Source organism: Artibeus jamaicensis, unplaced genomic scaffold, assembly GCF_021234435.1.
Source record: "Artibeus jamaicensis isolate MK-2021 breed Jamaican fruit bat unplaced genomic scaffold, CSHL_Jam_final contig_426, whole genome shotgun sequence".
Lineage (NCBI taxonomy): Eukaryota > Metazoa > Chordata > Mammalia > Chiroptera > Phyllostomidae > Artibeus > Artibeus jamaicensis.
In genome coordinates, this window is record NW_026521826.1 from 11335832 (window position 1) to 11357038 (window position 21207).

Here is a 21207-nt window from a genome sequence, read left to right on the forward strand (position 1 = left end):
GCTGTTACTGGCACTGATTTCTTTAGCATCTTATCAAATGCCCTGTTGTGGCAACGGTCTTCTTCTGTTTTCCCTCTGCTTAACTAGAAGATGACTCAATCCACAGACCAAGAAACCATGGCACAATTACAACATTCAAAACAGCTTGTGTGTAACAGCTCATAGCTCTTCTCGAATTGGATCCTGCCCCTCTGAGCTAAATGCCAGTTAACGGATTCCTAAAAATACCCTCTGACATGAGTCATCCTCTTCCAAAAGCCTTAGAGAATGTTTTCCACAGATACGGCAGGGCTCCGAGCAGGGCCATGCTTCTGGGTGAGTCATGTGGAGAAGCTTCATCAGCGCCATGCTATGTTATATCTTCCATGTTCCCTGGCACTGAGCTGGGGTTGCTGAAATGCTTTGTTGAAATGTGAGCCTCTGCAGCATATTTGGCTCCTCCTTCCACACTGGTTCCCGAAAGGACAGGACTCTGTGCCAAAGGAAGTTGCTTCGGGTGTCTGGGTCACCCAATATTTGCTGTGTCCCAGGTGAGGGAGAGGAGGAAAACCCAAAGTCAGAAATAAGCAGTGTAGCTGGGCTTCAAACAGGAAACCCATCGTTCTTAAAACTGTCCTTTTTCAACTCTAGCACCGAAAGCTATGCAGCAGGCTTTGTCTAGGGCAGGAGGTGTGTGAGAAACGGATATTCAAGCCACCCTAGGTCATTGTCGAGTCAGCCGGATGGACAGGACACTGGGAGCCCTTCTGCACAGATACTTCTGTTACAGATCCTCCAGTGGGCGGAGTCCACTGACCCCTGACCCTCATAGAGTTATAAAGATGGTGTAACCACCTCCAGCAATAGTTACACTTTATTAGAGAATCCTGGAAGACATGGGAAATTATATTCTTTAATAGTGGGGTATCAGACATAAGGGTGCCTCTTGGGGGAGGAGAATTTAACACTCCTGAAATTATACAACATAAAACAGCACAAAAGATGAATGTACACATAAGGGTGACACAGATGCTTTGGATTCTTCTTCAGAATAGTTGGGATATAAGTTATAAATTTAAAAACAGAGGGAAATGCTTATTCTGATTATTAGCTCAGACAGTAAAACTATCTGAATTTGAAAATATAGCATCGAGAAGCACGTGGGCCAGTCAACCCTTTAGTAAAATGGCTTTAGCCTCTGCCTGTCACAAAACAAGCCTTTATAATCTTGTTTCCCTATTTAAAATATTCAACATTCCCTTGTTCCAAACTAAGTGCTTACCAGTTCTACCATGATTTAAAAAATCAATTTGAAAGTCATGTGTGTGATTTAAAAATACATCATACTAATATCTCTCAGGCCAACAAGAGGTTAGAAGGTTCTCTAGAGACCATTTAAGAATCTATAGTTTTGAAACTTTTAGGTTAAAAAACATGTCCATCATTAGGTAATCTTAATATTTAATATTAAACCTTAATATCTAATCTCAACATAATTTTAAGAGCAACTGATTGATTTTTCATTGTGTTAAAATTCACATAACATAAAATTCACCATTTTAATTGTCTTAAAGTATAAGACACCAGTGGCATGCAGTGTATTCACATTATTGTGCAATCACCACCTCATCCAGTTCCGAACACTTTTATCACTTAAAAGAAAGCCCTGCATCCATTAAACAGTGCCCCCTTCCCACAGCCCCTGGAAACCCCTAATCTGATTTCTGTATAGATCTATCCATTCTGGATATTTCGTATGGATGAAATATGTAGCTTTTGGGATTTAGCTTCTTTAACTTTGCATAATGTTTTAAGGGTCATCCATGTTATGGCATGTATCAGAACTTTATTTCATTTTATGGATGAAAAATATTTCATTTTATGAAGATACTACATTTGTTTAGCTCCTCATCCATAAATGAGCATTTGGATTATGTCTACCTTTTGGATATTATGAGTATGCTGCTATAAACATTCACATGCAAGTTTTAGTGAATGCCTGTTTTCAATTCTTTTGGGTGTTCACCTAAAATTGCTGAGTCATATGGCAGTTCTATTTTTAGCTTTTTGAAGAACTGCCAACTTGTCTTCCACATTAAAGCATTAACACAATAGGCTGACTCTTGGCTGTCCTCAGAGTTGGATGGCATTGCATGGAAGAAGAATCTATAGCCATGTGTGTTGTTTTATTAAATCAACCATCTCCCAACACCTCTGGGTGGCAGATTTCTTGAAAGGGGGAAGTATATAAACACTTATCCTTCGCATTCTCAATATATAATTGCCTAATCCCAATCTTCTTTTTTTCTTTGCCATAGAGCAGTTTCATAATAAGATTCTCAGAACTATGTTGATTTCTGTCTTAGTCTGTTTGTGCTGCCATAACAGCATAGTACAGGCTGGATGACTTACAAACAACAGACTTTTATGTCTCATATTTCTGGAGGCTGAGAGTCTGAGATTAGGGCCCAGGCAGATTTGATGTCTGGTGACAGGCTCCTTCCCGATTCATAGCAGGTGACTTCTCTCTTGTCCTTACGTAGTTGAAAGGGTGAGAGAGCTCTCTGGGATATCTTTCCTAAGGCTACTAATTCCATCATGAGGACTCCCCTCTCATAACCTCATTACCTTCCAGAAGCCCAACTTCTTAGTACCATCACCTTGAAGACTTGGTGGCATCCTATGGATCTGGGGGGACACAGCATGAAGTTTATAGGAGATTCCATGTCTGTCCTCCTACTTCAGTCTTCCTACTCCTTGGTCTTCCACTAGGGGTGATGCTGTTGGCCCCATCCTTCTGCTTAGAGCACCCTCTTCTGTTGGCGTACCACTCTTCTGATTTTTGCTGGTTTTATTCCTTCCGATTCTTATGTAGCCACACTGAATATTGTCAACTGTCTTTGCTATCAATTTCAGTTCTTCTTTCCCCATTCTGAGTTCAAGGATGGCTATTTACCCTTAGGCAATACTCTCCTTAAACCATCTTACACATATTCCTTGCTGGTTGCTTTGGTGATGTGTGTGATTGATAATCCATCTGCTTTCTGACATTGAGAAGCCAAGCTATGTTCTCTTACTCTGTTTTCATCTCCCAAATCCTGGCAGGTGGGGAACAGTCAGGTAATAGCAGCAAGAAGAGTAAAGACATATGGAAAGGGAAGGTTTTAGGAGACAATATTTACTTTTTGTTACTCTCAGTATTAGTAGCACTCAGCAGTTCTATTCGGTGTCCTCAAGTGTTTGTACAGATGACTGAAAATATCTGCCAAGAATAAGAAAAGCACGGCTTTCCATGCAATGTTCACAATAGGGAGGATTCTGTTTTATAAAAGAATTCACTTACTCCAGAAATGATTCATTCATAGGTTTGTCTGAATAGCAGAGAAATCTTGATTTCAAGTCACTAGACCATCAGTCCCAGGGTATGTCCTACAGAATGAGCAGTTCCCTCAGCCTCTCACAGTGACTTCATCTTCTTCCACAAAGCAAGAGAGATTGGGATAGAAGTACTCTAATATATATTTTAAAAGTTTGGGGCAGATTTTTGCATGCAAACAAAAGAAAGAGAATCATATTAACTAAAGGAGAAATATTGGAAAGATAACTAGTAGTTTATAGAAAATTTGGAAAATGAGTGAAGATGCAGAGGAAACCAGGCCACCCAAGAGCCAGTGTATTAGGCCCAGAGACTGGCCTTGGTTACCTTTGCACCCTCTCTTCTAGACCCTCATGCTGCAGTCACCCTCAAGAATAATTCTCAGCTGGTACTAGGTCCTTCTGTCACTTTTTAAAATATCCTGATTTTAGGCATGAGATGGGCTCTCAAAGGCCATTACTTATATCCTAGCAACTGGGAGAAAGAAGAGGAAAGCTACCACCCATGCTTCTAATCAGAGTGGGACTTTGTGCCTTGAGGCCACAAAGACAGTAAGGGACAGATTCCCTAAAATGTGAACAGTTTTGTAGAGCTGGGAGGGAGACGAATGTTTACCACATTGAGTCATAGGTTGGTAAAAGACATTCCTAAGAGATGGCTGTGCACGGTGCTGGAAACCTAAGTTACTGGGCTCCAGGCAGCATTGTGAGCATTGTGAGGCAGGCAGAAGTCAGGAAAGGAGGGTGGAGGAAGAATTAAGTCATGAATTCAGGAAAGTAAAAAGTGGTTAAGTGGGGAGAGAAAGAGATAACAAGGGAAAAAAGAGTTCTCCAGAAAAATATTACCTACCACTTATTTGGGGATGAGCTAGGTTTTTGGAGCCTAAATTTATATAGCTCCTACAATCCTCTTTAAAAAGAGGAGCAAACAGCCCTGGCCAGGTGGCTCAGGTGATTGGAGCATCATCCTGTACTCCAAAAAGTGGTGGGTTTGATTTCCCTATGACACACACCTAGCTTGTAGGTTTGATCCTTGGTTTGGGGCCCATGTGGGGAGTAACCGGTCAATGTTTCTCTCTCACATTGATGTTTCTCTCTCTCTCTTTCTAAAATCAATAAAGAAAAACATATCATCAGGTAAGAAAACAGCTTGACAAAGGGGTTAATATCCAAAATATGTAAAGAACTCATACAACTCAACACTAAACCAAAAAAACAATGCAGTTAAAAAAATGGGCTGGGAATCTGAACAGACACTTCTTCCAAGAAGACACACAAATTGCAACAGACATATGAAAAGATGCTCAACTTCACTGGCTAGTATGGAAATGCAAATCAAAACTACAATGAGAGACCACCTCACACCTGTTAGAATGATGATTATCAACAAAACAAGTAATAACAAGTGTTGGAGAAGTTGTGGAGAAAAAGGAACCCTCATTCACTGCTGGTGGGAATTTAAACTGGTACATCCATGATGAAAAATAGTATGGAGATTCCTCAAAAAAATTAAAAATAGAATTACCATCTGACCAAGCAACTCCTCTTCTGGTATCTTACCCAGAAGATAAATATTTATCTTCTGGGTAAATATTTGAAAACATTTATTTACAAAGATATATGCACTCCTATGTTCACTGCAAACAATTATTCACGGCAGCCAAGACATGGAAACAACCAAAGTGTCCTTCGCTAGCTGATTGGATAAAGATGTGGTACATAATACAATGGAATACTTCTTAGCCATAAGAAGAGATGAAATACTGACATTTGTGACGTGTATAAAATTGAGAATATCATGCTAAGTGAAATAAGACATAAAAATCAAGCATAATGATTTCACTCACATGTGGGATATAAAACTGAAAACAACACATGCACAAACAAGAAAAACAAAAATCATAGACACAGACAACAATGGTAGTTACCAGAGGAAGGGGGAGTGAACGGTAGTGCCGGGTAAAGGGGGCTAAATATACGGTGATGGAAGATGATTTGACTTTGGGTGGTGAGCACACAATGCAATGTACAGACCATGTATCATAGAAAGGTATTCATGAAACCTATATAATTTTATTAACCAGGGTCACCCAATAAATTCAATAAAAAAAGAGCAAAATTGTGAATATAAAAATATTAGTACAAAAATACATATTTATTTAGAATGAGAGCAGAGAGCCTAACAAATTACTGTGACTTTGGAGTTCAGGACCCTTGCTGAGACTCCTCTAGGCCTTTGACCAGTACACATGAAAAAGGCCCCTCCACTACAGCACACCATGGCTTTTAGTGGCACCGGCTCTCACAGGGGTGCACGAAGCTTCATAATCTGCTTAGGGAGTTTTCCTTGACTCCCCTCTCTCCCCATTGGAGGGACAGGCCTAATTAGATGTTCATCCAGACATTCATTAAAACACAGTGGTTGAGGATGTATCCAATGTCAGCCCTGCTGAGGATACAAAAGTAAATAAGACAGAAACAGCCATTGCCTTATGGTCTACTTAAGGTCTACTTAAGTCTACTTATGGTAACATCACTAGATAGAAATGACTTCTGAAAAAGGTAAGAAGGTTTGATGCCGTGATCACTCTTCTATCCAGCTCACTAAGAAACAAACACATCTAGGATATTTTCTTGTATGTGAAACACCTATACTTCAGACTTATAACTAAAATTTTATGTAACATTGACTCTATTGTATAAATAAATTCAGAATTTAAAGTTAGCAACTAAACTACACGGCACTTTCTCTGTATGTGATAGGCAGAGAAGAAGTGGGAGAGGAAAGAAAGGAAGGAGGAACTGGCCCACTTGGGTGATGGGCAGCTATGTGACCCAGGTCACAGGTAAGAGCCCAGTCACAGAAAAAATGATGCTCCAGGGGGACAGCTGGGAATCCTTCTTCTCCCACAGTCCAAGAGAAGCAGGAACTTCCCAGAGCTCCAAGAGCTTATAAAACCAACACCACTTTAAAATAAAGAATTCAGTAAAGAAGTTCTCAATTAATAAGGGCTAGGACACATGACTTGAGAAACACTGCTTTGAAGACATTCATACTTCTCTCAAAAAACAGATCTTTGTAATAGCTACCAGACGTTGGGTCTACAAAGAATGAGATACATCACAAATTTGTAAGCATATGCACAAAACCGTACACACATGCACACATACATTAAACACACATCCCAAGTGAGTGTGGCACATAAAGTATGAAACCAGTATCTTTACAATTGTTTCATTTCTGCCGTGCTGCACAGAGCACGTCAGCCCTTCTCAAATGTCCTTGAAGCCAAAATGTAATTCTAGGAACACTGCATTATCACCTGTTTCTGAAGCATCCCCTTGAAAAAGATTTTAGCTAAAATACTGCCCACAATGGAGCCATTTATGCCAGGCCGGGTGAGCAAGGAAGGTTAAGGGGTTGATCCCTGAGATCATTTATTTAAGAAAATAGCCCACATTTGTGTTTTAGATTATAACACAATTTTAAGTGTTAAAATGCTTTAAAAAGTGATGGAAACATTTTTTCCCACTTTTTGAATTTTTACTTCTACCATACTCATTGATACTTGGCTTCCTTATACCTGAGCCTGTCCTCTGCCCCATGCCTGGAACTGTGGGTCCTTTTACATGTTTGCCATGTCATTATTTTATCAACCTGAGTCAGACTCATTGTATTCACTCTCCCTGTGCTAGCCCACAGACCACCCTGAGGATGGAAGTGCATTGCAAGCCACTGTCTTGACACTGCTGTTCACTGGGGTTCATTTGAAGCTGTGACAGCTGTAGCCGTACCATAAACAGAATGGAAACACTACTCAAGTATTTGTGGACACAGTTGGGGACAAGTGGAGCTTCTGAACCTCACAAGGCAATCTTATTCTTGTAGCACATTACAAGAAATGTGATATTCCTTATTGACCTCAGGGGTCTTAGAATGAGAAGGAAGGGGAAACCTTTCTTTTCAGTATCCAGCTAAATAAACAATGCAAGAAGGCAAGTTATAGACACAGAATTCAGACACCCACTGTCCTCATCTCCAGTTACCACTGGCAGGCCTAAGGTGAGTCAATTTAGTTCATTAAGATTCAGATGAATTGAAAGCAGTATTTTCACTTTGTTGAAAAAGTGGACCTGTCACAAAATATATTGTTCTGTGTATATACCAAGCGATATTAACCTATGATTTGGGTGAAATTGAGCTAGTGAACTTCCAGGAATCTTCTAGATGAATGAAGATTCTAGTATTCAAACCTAGTGTGAATGGCCTTTTTAAAAATATTAACAATGTTAAAAAATTAAAAAATTAAAAATAAAAATAAAAAATATTAACAACGTTAACTTTCATTTCCTTAGTAAATATTTAAATATATATATAAAATTTCCTCTGTTTTGATTACATAATTTATGGTGCAGATTATTCAATAACTTCTGCCCCACCATTACCACTGCAAAATAAATAGACAAAGAAATCATAAAAATTCAAAATCAGGCTCAGTGAACTTTGTTGTCTTTTTAAGACCTTTCAAATTGTGTATCAAAAGATAAAAGCCAAATTGGGTTTATACCAGAAAAGTCCATTATTCAGAAAATGACTGCATATCTATGTAGAACTATCCTTCCTTCTGATTATTCACTCTCAACCCACCCCCACCCCGAACTCTCTCAGGAAACTTAGCATCTCCCTGTTTGTGTTCACCACCCTGCACACACACAAATCATTCAGGGTGCCCAGCCCATGTCTCTACCTGGACATTGGAAGTCTCCCATAAATTGTATCTTAGCTTGGATTGTTCTCTTCTCTTCTATGAGATTAACACCTCTCACTGAGAACAGCCCTATTCCACAGCAAAATATCTCAATGTGGTTAGAGTTGTAATGCAAAACTTTGATTATCTTCTTTTCTTTCTCCTCCCTCCCTCCCTCCCTCCGTTTCTTATCAAAAGGAGTAGAAAAATGCCTAAATTTGCAAATATTGGAGGAGCGGTGGTGTTGAGTACACGAGAGGCTTTATACTTATTGATTTCACTTTTAGTAATAATCAGGTTTATTGTTATCTATGTCAGTGGTGCATTGCTGTAGCGCAGCTGCGTGGGTGTAGAGGTGTGTAGAGAGGGTGTCTGCTCTGCCAGGGATGGGAAAGATGTCTCAACTTGACTGCAAACTTTGATTCATTGGTGATGCCTGCTTAGAGCAGTGTGCTGAGAAGGATTTTGTGGCCATTTCTAGGGTTCATCAAGACTGCAGACTCTTGTTAGCAATGTCTATCCTGCGCACAGGATGGGATTTATAGTGTTTCTATTTTCAGTCATCTATACAGTAGCCTGTAATTATCAGGACTGTTGAGCTCTTCTTTTTCCTTTGCACCAGTCACTTCAGTGAGCGTCATCCACATCAATCTTGAGGTTGTCAATGAACCAGGATCTATCAGGTCCCCTGCTGATACTCTTCCCTTGTCCAAATCCATTCTAATCTGTTGCTTCCAATCTCCTGTGGGTGGAGAATCACATTATTCATTATGTTAAAATAGTGCTTATAATGGGCTGGTTTATGGACAGAGGAATGAATAAGATGGACAGATATGGAAAAAAAAATGTTAGTTGTAAAAAGCAGGTGATGGGTACATGAGTTTCCACTGTGTAAATTTTTAAATTTTCTGGCATGTTGGAAATTTGTATAACAAATTGTTGGGGAGGGAATTGTGCTTATGGTAATAATTAATTATCAATGATTTGTGCATGAGAGGATTGCCTAAAAATAAAGTGCATGTACTTTCATGGATATGACATAGTTTAAAACACTATACTGGCCCTTCAGGTTCATTTTTTACTTCCCCTTTTTGTTTTCTCAATATGGAAATATAATAGTAAAATAAGTGGCATAGAGTTAACATATATTTTTTGAAAACCTTTAAGAAATAATTTTAAAAGGTGAGGCTCTTTTGCTGGCTTGTCCATTTTGCCTTGGCTTTTTTATTGTATTGCAGTTGTGGGCAATGAAACACAAGTGACTTTTCCCTAAAATACAAACCTAAACTAAAACAACATTCTATCTGACACTGACTTTTGTAGAAGGGAATTCCAACCACAATACATTACTCTAAAAAGCCAAGGCAATTTAATTAATTTTATATAAATCTGGGAGAAATTGCAAAATCAATGGGAGGTGCTGGGCATACATTTGAAATTCAAACATATCCCTAACGGTTGAATTATATTTAAAAAATGAATGTACTGTAGGAATGATACAGGGTTTAATAGGTCTTGGAGAGCTGATGGAAGACAGGAAATGACAGAATCAGCAGAAAGAAATAGGTGGTATTTTTTCTCATTAAAGAATTAGAAATGAATGTTTATCTTTCATTTCTAATGTTTAGAAATGTTTAGGTGAATATTTATCCAACGTTTTTATGTGAATGAAATAATCTCACTAAACTTAATTGAAGTGGTTCATAGAAAACATGAATATTTTACAAATATTCATTCAGTAACTAAACTGAAGAAAGCAATGTCAGTAATTTGCTGACGTTAATTCTGGGCTCTGGGAGCTTCCTGCTTGTGTCAAGTAAGAAAACAAAAACAACTTCTGCATCGATGCAAGAGTCTGGATTTAAAATCGGCCCTGATGAGAAAGGCAAGTGGAGGTTGGCATGAACTATCTCAGAAGCATATAAACAGCAGTGCCTAGGGTCCTGGCAACATTGCCTGTATGAAAAATGCCAAGAGAATCATGGGTAATTGACTTCTTAAAACAACGGAATTCTATTTAATAGATTGTTCCGCACAGTTGGGCAGACAACGACCATAGTCTGTTTTCAGTGGTAAGTGTTCAGACCACAAAATTAATTGGAAATGTGACTGACATGAACAAGAGCCCAGAAGAGCGGCTTACGGAAAAGAAACCTGAGGTTCTGTAAACATATCTAGGTCTGCAGTCCTCAGCCTACTGGTCCACAGTGGTATGGCAGGAAACATTGCATTGGCTGCTGCTATTTTTTAGTTAAAGGAGTGAAAGTCTAACTCCTTGAGATTCATACTTAAATCATCACAGAGTGGCCCACATTCTGCACAGAGGAAGGGATTATAAAATGTGGAAGCAACAGCCCACCTAAAAATTGGAATTAGATAAATATGTCAGTGGATGTGGGGTGTCGAAGAGCAGATGGCTGTGACCTCCTTTGGGATCCATCAATCCAAACTCAGTCCTGGCTGTGGAAAACTGTGGCAGTATCTGTGTGCCTTTCAGCAGGACCCAGCTGCAGCTGTTCTCCGATTCTGGGAGCACCACATTGGCAGCATGCTTTCTTGAGTTCAGTGCTTTGGGGTCACTGTTATGTGTGAGGACAGGTGTGGACATGAAAAGGGTAAGCCCCAGCTTCTTAATTTTTATCTGAAGATCATGATGAGAACAGGCCCTCATTGTTAACTGATCCTGGTGTCACGGTGGTGAGAACATGGACGGTGTTCAGGCTGGAGACATTGCTCAGCCAGTCACCAGCAGTGTGACCTGACCTGGCCAAGCCCCCAACCCTTAGGTTGCAGGTTCATTCTATGTAAATAAAGGGTGTTAATTACCTGGCTCACTTCACAGGTGGGTTGTTGTGGGGAGTAAGAAATGTATTCTATGGTGTCTGATACATCAGAAGGGCTCAGGACATTGTTGCTATTTTCACATGATATTCCAGAGCATTTTCTTTGCATATATGAACTCTAATCTTTAATGTCATAAGGAGGAGTTTTTATTACCTTCTCTACTGACAAGACAACTAAGGCTCTGAGAAGCTGGTTTTCCAAAAGGCCTCAAGCTAGTGTAGAAGGTAGAGTCCATATTTAAGTCCAAGGGTATCTGATGTTGGAGTTACCTGTCCCTGGAGTTAGGTCTGTGAGCCCATTGTTCAGGACACCTGATAGTCCTGGGCAGACTGGGGCCACTGTCCCCCCAGTTCTGGTTCCAAACCCTGCTGCTTCCCACCCTTCCATAGCTGGCATCATCATACCCCAATCTTCCCACTGATTTAAAAAATACATTTAACATTTTGTTTTTTAAAATATTCTATTCATTTATTTTTTTTTAGACAGAGGGGAAGGAAGGGAGAAACAGAGGGAGAGAAACATCAATGTATGATTGCCTCTTGGATGCCTCATACTGGGGGCCTGGCCCACAACACAGGCATGTGCCCTGACTGGGAATCGAACCAGCAATCCTTTGGATCACATGCCAGAACTCAATCCACTGAGACACACCAGCCAGGACTTAATTTTTTTCTTTTCCATTTCTACCTTAGGCCACATATACCAACCAATGAGAGGAACGTTACAAAAATGGTTTGGGATCAAGTGTATTAAATAGCAACGGTTCTTTGAAACTTACTGTAGCAAAGATGGCATAAACCAGAACTACATCACTCAGAACTACACTCCTCATTGGTTTTTAAAGAGATCAAGATCATTTGTTTTCATGTATGTACTAGAGGGGAAATGGATACTTACTGCCAAATATTTTTATAGGGAAAAATTCTTAGTAGTAGAAACATATATTTTCAAAAGGTTGCACTTAAGAGTTGAACTTGTCAGCTATTCCTAAGCCAAAGTTAGGAGCATGAGTCATTAGGAAGGGACACAAAGTTTAGTGACTTGACCTGTGACTGTGACGGGGCACAAGAGCAGAGACAGTGAGTTCACTTTGTCCTAAAAGCTCCATCACGAGCCAGGTAAAACCACTCAAGATAGACATTCCAAATATTTGCTTTGGAATTACTTAAAGTTACTTAAAATAAAAATTTAAGTAGCTGGACATTCTAGTGCCCTTAATACTCTCCCTGATTTCTAGCTCTAACTTGTACATACATATATCTGCAAAATATGATTTTGATAGTTCACATCCTGGCAAAAGGAGAATAACATCTGTGAAAATATACAAAGGCTTAAAGACATTGTGTTTTTATCCTATGGAAAAAAATGTGGAATTGATTCATTCTAGAGCTGGAATATATTTCCACATTAACATAGAATTTGCCTTTAGTTTTAAAGGGTGTTTTTATTATGAAAAAAAAACATATCCGAAAAGAAAAATATTTTTTCTCACTAGGCATGTGAAAAGGCATAGACCAGCATAAGGATATTTTGGCAAAATGCCCCCGCATTCAGGGAAGGGAGCTATCTTGGTAGTCCAGTGTTCACTTTGACCCAGACCAACAAGACCTCACGAGGACCTCTGTCAGTGATCTCCTATGCTAACAAACGCAAATAGAACTTGGCTAACACTTGGAAAATGTTATGTATTTCCTGTGTATTATTATGGGAAAAAGTAAACATATGAGTAAATTCTCAAAGAGAGAGACAGGAAATTATGGTATGGTATTTTGTCAGCCATCCTCTCTTTATAGCAAATCAATTTATTTTTTCAAAGCAAAGGAGAATTTTAGCACATATCGAATAGCTCCTGTTTTTTATTCTCTGAGATTGTGATGTCACATAGGTTCTCAGCTCAGTCCCAAAAAATCCTGCCTGAGTGATGAGTATGTTAGTGCTTTTTGCAAATTAGGAATCCAGGCTCAGGGAGGTCACCCAGCGCTCACCACCCCCTCCCCCACCCCCGCACCAATCCCAGATCCTTGGGAGCATCCAGAGGTCAGGCTTTAACTTTATTTGTAACTCTACTGAAATGCTCAGTATGAACCTCACCCGACCTATTATTCAAAATCTGCACAGAACACCATCCAGATGATTCGGATACACCCAGGGAGATGTTCCACCTGTTCTATGCCATAAGGCTACTGTAAACCATTATCTCTTGGGGCATTTTCTCAGATAGCCACGCCTCCCAGCACAGACTCAGGGCCTGGGATCCAGTGCCCTGAGAGTCAGGTCTGAAGGCCTATCCTTCAAGCCTAATCTTTTCATTTCAAGGCACTTGTCCGCTCCAATATCTAAGTACCGCAGATATTCAGTCGGACATAGAGAATCCAACCAAAATCTCAGTTAAATTCTCAAGGTCTCTGAAAGTTAATTAAATTATAACCCAAAGTCATAGTTCTAATAGCTGAAGAGGCGTGAAAGTAATTGTTACAGCTTCTGCTCAGCACAAGAGTTTCCAACACCTGGAGGGCACCATGAGCTCTTTTAACTTACTGTGGTAAAAAGAAAACATCTCAAAGTTGATACATCTTTCCTAGATTAGCTAATGGCAGTAGGTACAAAGGATTCAGATGGCTTTCTATTTTCTTACTCCACATTAAGTTACTGCTTTATACTCCCTATTCTGCAGGGATGGACTTTCTCTTCCATCTGTAGGACACATGCCTCTTACCTTGTATCAGAGTGTGTTTTAATGAACAGCTTTGGGACCCAGATGAAGGCATCCCATGTTGAGATATAACTAATTTTGTCTGTTAGTAATTAAAATGTTACTTTAATTTTTTTTAAAAAATAAGATTGATTTTAATAAACCACAACTTACTTTTAATGAATATTTATAGATTAAATTTTAGTAATCAAAACTGGCTTTGGTGAACTTTGTTCTGTACTAATTCTTTACTTTTTAAATTGTGTCACCACTTCATTTTGAATCTAAAATAAGTCAGTATAATTTTTCCAAACTCTTGTAACCTATTCCAGATTCTGTGATGTTATTGTGAGGATGGCTAATTATTGCTGAGGAACAGCGTGGTGACCAAGCTCCATAAAATATTTAAATAAAAGCATTTGCCCAATCAGTGGATTTCCTTTAGGTTTCTGTTCTATCATGTGGTTTAAAACAGTATTTACCTTCTTCCATGTGTGCAGTCCCCCTCTTACCTAATAGTTTTGACATATTAAGATTTGGAATCAACCACAATTTAGCATGAAAATGCAGGAAAGCCAGAGTATGGAATCCCAAGTGGGTAGAAAGTGTCATTCAGTTACCACATGGGACCCCGAAGATGCAGAAGCCCCTTCTCTCTGTTGGACACACATGACTGTGCTTTGATATAATCAGAGATCAGAAAATGGAATCTCCATTTTTCTTCTTTCACAAATGTATATTTGAATTACACTACATTCTGCAGAGACCAAATGTCTAATAAAGGCTGAAAGCCTATGGGAGAATTTTAATGGACAATAAATTGATTTTCCCCTATTTTCTGTTATCAAAGACTTACATTTTTTCCACACTATCTCAGATAAACTTTTAATAATGTTGATAAATAGCTGAAAATAAACAGTCCTTCTTACCTTTTCTGGAGACACTAGTTTTCATTTTTCATAAGAGAAACGTTCAATAAAACAAAAATCAACGTGTAAGGGTAAGATGGTCTTCTTGCCCATTGCAGACTCACTGTGTAAGTACATGGAAAGCAGTGCTCTTGGCGAACCATGGCCCTAATTCCCTAATAGACCACTTCTCCCCTGCCATAGGAATTCACAGTGGACTTCAAAGCCTTGCAGATCCACAGAGCTGTGAGCCGTCTGATGGTCACAGCCCCAGGAGCTAGCAGTCCCTTTGATCCAGGAGTGTAGTCACAACTGCTTTGAAGTAGGAAGGGGAAGTGAATTAGAGAGCAGGGTCCCTTTGTTTCCCTGGCTGGTGATGCATCTGTAGATCACATCTCTGGACACTCACTCACCAGTGGTTCTCATCCTGGCTGTACTTCACAATTACCTGGGCAGTTTTTAAAGCATACTGGCTCCCGCCAGTTCTGATTTAATTGGTCTAGGGTGTGGCAATTTTTAAAAAGCTCTCTAAGTGATGCTAGAATTACAGTGCTTGAACTTTCCATTTGAAATGATAAGTGTGCTCAAGAGACCAATAAACAGATCCTCCCATCTTGGTGAAAAATAACTGGAGAAATTTACTCTAGTTCAAAGTGTGGTGAAAAAACAACCTGAAAGCAACAACAACAACAACAAAAAGAAAACTTGGAGAGAGGAGAAGGAGGGGGTGGAGAGGGACAGGGAAAGAGCCTTTATATGGTTTAAATGTAAGATGGAAATGCTGGCTTATTGTAATACTAGTAACTAGACACCAAGTAAGCAAGTGGAGTAAGTGCTCATGCCAGGGCCCTGTTACCACTGAAGAGATGATTGCCCACCAAGGAGAGACATCTTAAGCTTCAAGAAACAAGCCTTTCAAACATGTAGATGCATTCAAGGAAGACAGACATAACCCGATCTAGAGAAATACTAGTATCCATGAAGGAATAGCTGGAAGATAACAATAACAAGCTGATGCTATATACTGTACATGTAATAATTTGTCTGCATATCACAATTCAGCTTTTAGGAAAGCTGTTTCCAACAACATTATGTGATTGCAACTTGATTTAATTACTTAAAATAATGACTTTGTTTTTAAAGTTCCAATAGAAGACCTCTCCAATAGAAGACCTCCATGAATATCCCATAATATTCAAAAGAACATACGAGTTCAGAAAAATGCTGATGATTTTCAAGTCATTCCTATGGTGGTTGCTCAGAGAGGGAAACTCGACTGGGATCCCTCAAAGAGTGGCTAGAGAAATGACACCTCAGCAGATATCATTACAACTTGTCTGTCTCCTACACAATGGTGTACAAGGGCATTCTTTCTTAAGGCACAGAATGATAACCATGTCCGTGTGTCCTCTGATCACTAACTCCAGACAAAGCAGTCCAAATAACTTTAACTCTAGCTCCTTGGTTCTGAGTGGTTCTCAAATTCCATCTTGTATGAATCATTCTTTATTGCCCTATTGACTGTCACAAGGGACTGACTTCCATTGATTCCTGTGATTCAAATTTATAAACAGCTAGACAAACAGAACTATGTTTGGACCCCTGATACTGTTAGGCACAACAGAAGAAATAGCAAACAATGAAAGTTAAAATGTGTATCCTAAGATTTCCTCCTTTACTGTCTACCTTCATTCTTTCTGCTTCTATTCCTTTAGGAGAGAAGTGTCCTCTTCTTACATTTTCTTACATCTTTAAATGATCTAGAGAGTTGACTTGAGCAAAGGGCAAAGAACACATCACATTTCTGATATTACACAGGTATAATAGCTTGGGATAATTTATGTAAGAATTCAGTGAGGCTTTTTTATTTCAAGAAACAGAAACTTAGTCAATACCAATTTGAGAGCAGAAGTAACTAGAATGACAGGCTGACTGTTCTTCACCACCCTTCATCCTCACAGAGCATCCCTACTGGTCTGGGAGGGTCTGTGTCCTTCTCATGCTTCCTGACTACTTCATAGTCATTTCCATCTAGGGTGCCTGCCAATATCACAACCCTTCCTCATCGGATTCCACCTTCAAGAATATAAGCCAGGATCTCTCAAGAAAATGAGTCAGTGTTGGTGACACATTAGCATGATCTTCTGCAGCTAGTGAGTATGTCTGTAGGAACTGTCACATTATAAGAACATGGCATATGGTACAATCCCTTCACTTGAAAAAGGGTTGACTTATCAGTCTCATGTTACTCCAGGTTTCACATTTCCCCTTCTCACTTTCCGTATAAGGACCTATTGATTTATTGGGTTATATTGAAATGCTTATCAAAGTCAGGGTCACAAATAAGAAATTCCCAATTTAGGGTAAAAAGGTTAGACATTTTAGTAAAATAGCATGAGGATTCCATGTTAATCTAAATAGATATTATCTGGTCTTGAATTCCCATGAAGTACTAAGAATATAATAAATGCTCAATATATAAGAAACAAGGGAAGGCACCAATCCATTATTAAATATGGATGCTATATTTTTTATTCATTTCAGAAAAATCTCTACATTTGTTTGTTTGCTTGCTTTCAGAAATTGTTATGGTCTCACTATTCCATTTCTTCACCCATCTGGCCAAATTGTACCATTTCCTGCAGGTTGACCAGAAGTACAGACTGTTTTGGAAAGCCATTGTAAGCCACTCTGTACATACCAACAGCTGCTTTTTTCAATGCTCTGTTTACTTATTTTTTCACTTAATTGTATACCATGTGTATTACTATTTAAACAAATGTCAGGGGATATTTTGTAAATTTTTTAATGACAACATTTTATCATTCTTCATCTGTCACAACAAAGGACACATACAGATTATTTAATAAACACATGCTAAATAAATTCACATTGCAATTAAGATGTAAGTATACACTTGTGAAATTGACAGATAAAAATAAATTTAGACATAAGTGAGGAAGGACTTTATTAGCAAAAACTATTGCAATAAGGAAAACGTGTTGACCTTAGTCTCTGCAAGCAACTCTGAATCAAACAGGAATAGTTTTCCTGTTTTACAAAGGTATAAGCTGGGCTACAGGATTTTGTGGGGCAGGGAGCCCTTGGCAGCACTGACAGACAGCCTGGTTGAGGTTTCACTGGAATGCTTTCTCTCCATGGTCAGCTGGTTCTGCATTCCCAGTATGAAAGTTGAGATGGAATTCTATGCCCCTCAGCACATGCTTAAGCTTGCAGGCTAGCCAAAGTTTAGGGCCCTGTGGGGAGGAGAGAAGCCTAAGTTGGGTTCAGTCAAGCCAAGTCAATGGGTAAGTTATGGGTTATTGTGAACATGCAACCCTATAGTCCAATAAATCCAAGGACATGAGCCACCAAGCACTCATCATGCCATGGAAATAAATACTCCCTGCTGAAGTATGATAGCAAAGCAATCAGATGAAGAAATAACATGTTTAAATATTTTGACCCATTATTCAGCCAAAGCCTGCCACAATTTTATTTTAAAATCTATAATCACTGCATGTGGACAGTTTTCAATATGCAATGATATTTTCACACTTTATTATATTTGCAATAATCTAGTTATATATAGTCATTTTTAATATTGTAGTTATAGCTATGTTATTTTAAGCATTAGGAATCTTTTCAATGTTAAACTATGGGTAGGTAACTCTTTAAAAGAAGGAATCTAACATATAGAAGATCACTTGAACTGTTTTAATAACTCTTACTGCAATAGAATCAGTCACCATGAAAGTACATGTCATAAACACATATGAGATAGAAAAGGCAGTGATTGGTGTTACTGATCTACCCTCTGCCCCCACCCATGGGAAGGATCTGACCCACTGAAGAATAGATTTGTCCATTAATATTACCCAATGTGTTGAACAATACTTTCAGCTGAAAAAAATCAGAAACTACACAATGTAAAAATGTGTGCTTGCACAGTTATTTACATATGTATCTCAAGTAAAGAACATCATCAAAGCTTAGATGATAATCATTCTTGAAAACTATGCAAATGTGTTCAGCAAACATTGTTCAGCAAACATTTTCTATCTATCTTTCTATGAACTATCTTGTCTTCACTGTATAGATAGAATAAAGTTCATGATGTTGTTTAAACTGAACTTCCTATTACCAAAATGTATCAGTGGTGTTAATAAATGCTTTAACATTAAAAATTATTTCAAAAAACAGAAGCTCACAGTAACATATGTTTTAGTTTCTAAGCTGCAGCACCTTTGGGTGTCTCACTTCTGCTGATGCATACTAACAAGTCCTAGTTTGTATTCCTCTTCTCTTGTTAATATGCCTATCGTCAGTTTATGTCATAGACTGATCTATGTAATCTAAGAGGGTAGAAGGAAAATGTGTCCTGCCCTACAGGTCTTCATAGAGATAATCAAGCTTAAGTGGGTTCATCGGGACGTCCCTAATCCAATCTGATTCATATCCTTATAAGAGGAGATCAGAGCACAGACACACACCCAGGGTTGACCATGTGATGACACAAGGAGAAGAGGGTTGTCCACACCAAGCAGAGAGGCCTCAGAAGAATTTGACCCTGCTGATACCTTGAGTTTCCCACTTAGGGGGAAAGAGAGAAGGGTGGTAACAGAGTTTAATGAAAATCACATATGAGGTGGGAACTTGCAGATGAATTCATTTAAAAATTACCAGAAAACCATTACAATTGATGATCAAAACTATGAGCAGTAAAAGAATAACAAACTCACAACTATCAACAACTGAACCTAAAACAAAACAAACTAAGTAAACAGTGAGAACAGGAACAGAAATAGAGATCACAAGAAGGGTTATTAGCAGAAAGAGGGGAGGTGTGAGAATGAGGTAAAAGGTACAGGGAATAAGAAGCATAAATGGTAGGTACAAAATAGACAGGAGGAGGTTAAGAATAGTATGGAAAATGGGGAAGCCAAAGAACTTATATGCATGACCCATGGAGATGATCTAAGGTGGGGGAATGATGGTGAGAGGGAGGTACAAGGCGAATAAAGGGGAATAAAGGAGAAGGAAAAAATAGGACAACTGTAATAGTATAATCAATAAAATATATTTTTAAAATAGGATTTAGCAAAACACAGTGGAAAACCAGCATTGGAAAAATTATATTAATACCCTCCATGATTTAAGACTGCAAAATAAACCATTTTAATAAGTTATCTTAATATATTTTAAAAAGTAAAAGGAAAATAATGGATGAATTTGACTGTTTGAGAGCCGCAGCATGCACCTTAGGGCTATAACTATTGGTAGGGCGTGGCCTTGTCCTAATCCTGAGAGAACTCAGGCCCACCAGGAGATCCCATCGCACTTCTTGTTTTAAGGACTTCAGTGCTTACAGATATTTGATTTGTTTAGTTTTTGTTTTGTTTAATATATGTAGGATGAAGAAAAGCTCACTCCTCTCGTGTGCTCACAGGCTCCTGTTGGGGTGGGATATTTCAGATGTTCTGGAAGGGGGAACAGGGCAGACTGGTGGGTGGGCATGCCAGTGACTGTGTCAGAGAGCATGACCTGCTTCCTTTCCTTGATTTTCCTCATGCCCATCATTTGCCTTCTGGGTATTTCCCTCCTCAGAAGCCTCCCTCTAGGCTCTGTTTGTACATTGACCTTTCCTGATGAGCCTAACATGATACTAAGAATGTAGCTCACAGCTCTATTCCCTGCCCTGTTTCACACAGTGAGTTGATCCTTCAGTAACCTGTTGGGTTTTGTTTGTGTGTGTGTGTGTGTGTGTGTGTGTGTGTGTGTGTGTTTATCACCCTCTCTATAAAAGTCAATCAACAGTTTTTGTTTATTTCATTACTAGTTTTTGGAACTCAATTGATTTCTTCTTAAACTGGTCAGCAGTTCTTGGTAGAAGAAAGGACATATTTTCCACATTAGATAGGTTGACAATATTCCTCAAAGTGTTCAGCCATAAGTGCTAGGGCCAGTATAAGGCACGGCTAATATTATAGAAAGCAGGGCTTTCACCCCACCATCTACTCTTCAGTGGAGTCTGTGTGTTTATTTTCCCGACGTGTTGACAGAGGGTGTTCATGAATCCCATTGGTGGCTGTCAGGGCAATTTGTATTCTCTCATTGGGAAACTCCATATATCATTCTCTGTGTTCCTGAGCAGGACTATCTGACCTAACTTTTTAATAGAATTTCTGCCAAATTCAACTTGTTGGAAGGAGTGATTTACTATTCTAGGCATAAATGTTAGCAAATTGTGGGGTGAAACTACACTTTCAAGACATTTGCCAAGAACATGTTTATTACATGAAGTCTCTCTCTTAGTCTCCACCCATAAAGGCCTCTAGGGAAAAGCTACATTTTCTGTCTGGAACCAATTTAGAATTAAACGTGGGACTGGAATGTACATCTCCTAGTTTAGGTGGTTATTTTCCTCTTTCTTATAATATAAATCCATTACTATTTCAATGAAGAGCAAAATGAATTCTCAAGTGGTTCCTGACAACTCCCAACTCCTAAAAATACAGTTCTAGCCCAATTTTAGGTCAAACAAATAAAGCTGATTGCATTAACAATTTTTTAAAAAGTGAGGAGGGGAGGTCTGTAATTGGATTGGGTTCAAGGATGTTTTTAACTTGTTCATGTTCATAGTTATAATGTACTAAGGGGA